The following is a 3,578-nucleotide window of genomic DNA, read 5'->3' as shown; positions in this document are numbered from 1 at the left end:
TTCTCCTGTGTTCAGAGTCTTTTTTTTATTTTCCAAGGGAAGAAGGGGAAATATGTGTATAGTCAGCTGGCTTCATGGTATTCTGTTGTTTGATTAATTTTTTTTGCTTATAGAAAGAGGACAAGGGGCTTGGAGGTTCTTTGCTATGGGGAAAAAAAAATATCAGGTTCTGTGTCCCTTCATTAAAAAAAACCAACAAACAACAAAACAACTGTTCTCTCGCTGCTGCATCTCCTCCTAGTGACGTCAGGGGGCTTTTGTGTTTATTTCAACAGTTGGAATGCCAAGTGGGAAATGAGTAACGGGAAGAGAGGCTCAAAGGGAAGAAATGCCCGTTTCTCTCAGAACAGCTTCTACTCAGCATTAAGGCCTACAGAAGGGAGAACCTGCCTGATGCCTGCTCAGCCAAATGTTCCTCCACACTGTACTTAATGTCTGTCACTTCTAACTTTTTATCAGGATTTTTAGTAAATTGTGAAATGAGAGAGAGGCAGAGATCTGGACACTGAAAATGCAGCACGTCTCTGAGAGGGGGGATGATACTGCAGCAGCAGAAGAGGAAGCTGAGCTGGTGTGAGTAACATAGCTTGAGCAGTGCCAGGGTAACACTAACCATGGTAGCAAAGAAGCAGGGTAAATTTCTGTGCTGAGCCTGATGCTTTGGCTAAACTGTTACTAAGTTTTAAACAAGTTATCAGAGACCCTGGATACTGCCGTCTGTCTTGACCTGGAACAATAGCTCAGCAAAGAGGGGTGAGCTGCCCATGGTTAGCTCTGAAACAAAGATAACAAATGAAGCCTGGTGCTTTAATTTCAGTAATTTTTGTTTAATCTACAGTTTCAATCTCGGTGTTAGCTGTTTGCCTGTCACTTAAGAGAAGTCCCCAACAGATGGATTTATTTTACAGTATTAAAAGCTTTTCTGTGTGTATCTACCCCAGCCACCATTTGCACTCTGTTGACTTTTAGGGTCCACTAAACACAGTCAATAAAACGTGGTGCAAGGGAAATGGAGTTAATATTACAAGACAGGCAGTGGTACTGAATTTCTGAACTACTCTTTGTTTAATTCAGTTACACCTTTCATTAATTCAAGAAGGCTGGCATAAAGCTTCCAGTTTACTCCTTTCCTACCTCTTGTCACCTCTTGCGATCCTCTATTTTGAAGTTCTGAAGGGAGAGCACTGGTCTTGCTTCTCCGATCAATTTGGATATAGCGTTATTTTCCCTTGTTTCAAGTCTGTTTGTTTTTTTTTTCTCTCCTCCCTAGGTTTGTGCACTCCTATACCTGGCTGGCACAGTGCACCACTGACCATTTCTGGGACCTTCATGCTTCTCTAGGGCGTGCCAAGGGATTGGGATTTCTGCCCATGTATCTATAGGGCAGAAGCTCTGCAGCTGCTTTCAGGAGTCTGGGACACCCATGGAAGGCTGGAGTGTTTCTTCATGTTCAGCTTCTGAATATGAATAGTCCAGTTTAATCTAGTTGCTTTTTGTCTTATTCTAGGTTCCCATGAGCTGCTGCTACATTACTGAAGGACTTGCAAAAGGAGCTGCTGGAATTTTTTTGTTCCTTGTTTGCTTCCTGTTGCAACTTTCTCATACAAAGTAGTCATTCTTACTTTGAGAACACAAACCAGTCTGTGACTATTTAAAACAACTTTTACACAAAGAACTAGTCTTAAGAAATGAAAAATCAGAATCTGGAAAAATAACTAACTTAGAAATGTGCAGGAACTGTCACCAGTTAGAAGCAGATGATTCTCTAAAAGGGGCTGTAGGACACCTATTTCCCCCAAAAGACTTTTTAACAGCGTGTGACAAAGACCTTTAGCATGAGGCCAAAATCACCAAGAGCTACCTTGCATCTCAAGAAGAAAGCAAAAGAAGGGGTATATTTTTGTCATAATTCCCTACCATTGCATCAACTAAGATGAAAATAAGCAGATGACTCAAGGAAGGGTGCAAGACCTGTGTTTAGAAGACCCTAGCAACATGGCCTGCAGGAAAACTCCAGATTTTTTATATAAATCTAATTGTTGATCTAACCCTGAACATACGAGTGAAACAGCTAACAAGTTTTCTGATGTGAAGTTCCTTAATGTCCTGTCTTGGAGCAGGGCGTGTTTGGCTTTTTTTAGCGGTAGCAGTTCTTAAACATTCTGGATGGAAATTAAAAATAAATTAAAAAATATCAGAAGCCAAGTTAGGAATTGAGGGAAGGTTGCCATGGGAAGGAAGTTCCTTCTTAGCTCCTAATACAAGACGCCTGGAGATAGAAACAAATGCTCTGTATCACGAGTCTTAATTTCCAACTCCTGCCGTATGGTCCCTTCCATGATTTTCTCCAAGTCCACCTTGAAACAATGCGAGTTCCTTGCCTGTGCTAATCTATTTGGAAGTTTTTTCAATGACCTCACTCCTCTCCTGGTTAGAAACCTGATTTCCAGTCTGAGCTTATTCATGACTTATTTTTGATCTTGTGTTGCATTATGCTTTAATTAAGTGTTTCTTCTTCCACCCTTTCCCAACTCAGAGTCCCAGCTATTGTACGTGGTAACTAACACGTTGGGATGTTTGTTCTGTTGCCTCAAGGGTCTGGCTGGTTCAGAGTATCTCTGCTGTTCTATGCACGTGAATTGACGTATGGACTCAAACAGTAGGTACCTGCTACTGCTAGCTTTTCTAACCCCCTGAGTTTCTGATCCTGAGCTGCTTGTGTTGAGGAAGCCTTTAATAATACTCCTCCCAGTTCTCCTTTTCTAATTCAAGCAATGTCACACTGCATTTCTAAATGGTAACATTACAAATCTTCAGCTGGTAAGACATAGCTTCAGGATTGTCACCATCATTCTAAAAAAGCATTTAAATCAACTCTTGGGCTGCTGCAGAACAAGTGTGGAATAAACATACCTACACAGCTTTCATGATTCAACTGAACAGTGCTATGACAAATATGACAGAGCACGAGCAATGACCAAGCAGCAGCTCTGGATGCTGTTGTCTAGCACAGACACCAGGGGCGGAAGAACACAGCAATCTGTGTGCTGAAAAAATGTTAACTGCTTACATAGCTTTCTTTCCTGTCTGACTTTTCAAAATGCCTTGTCTAAATACTGAATAATTTTGAAGAATGTGAGTCCTTTCTATGGCCAAAAAAAAGAGGAACCCCTCAGATCCTCATCTTTTTTGTAGGTAGCTATAATAAGAATGCTACGCCTGCCAGAACCACTGTCACTCTTAGCACATTCAGGGGTGAACTTCTGCACCTACAGACTAGTAAATCAAACAAGAAGCAGATGCTGTTTGGCCCAGCTCTTCTTCTCATGACCAGCACTACTCTTTGATTTTAGAGACAGAAAAAAAACCTGAGTCTGCATCCACTGATGAGCTAAAGGAGAGCAGCTCTCTTCACATCAGACACCGCTAGTTTAAGAAAAAAAAAAAGGCAAAAGGCAAAAGCCCAAGCCTCCCTAACCTACAGGCAAGGTAGGATTCTAAAGAACAGCCCCTTTCTGATGGCTGGTTTGCTCCTCACTGCTGTACCCCTGACAGCCTGTAGCAACAGCCTTTATTCC

The sequence above is a fragment of the Vanellus vanellus genome, assembly GCF_965231255.1.
Source record: "Vanellus vanellus genome assembly, chromosome: 6".
NCBI lineage: Eukaryota > Metazoa > Chordata > Aves > Charadriiformes > Charadriidae > Vanellus > Vanellus vanellus.
This window is presented reverse-complemented; position numbering follows the sequence as displayed.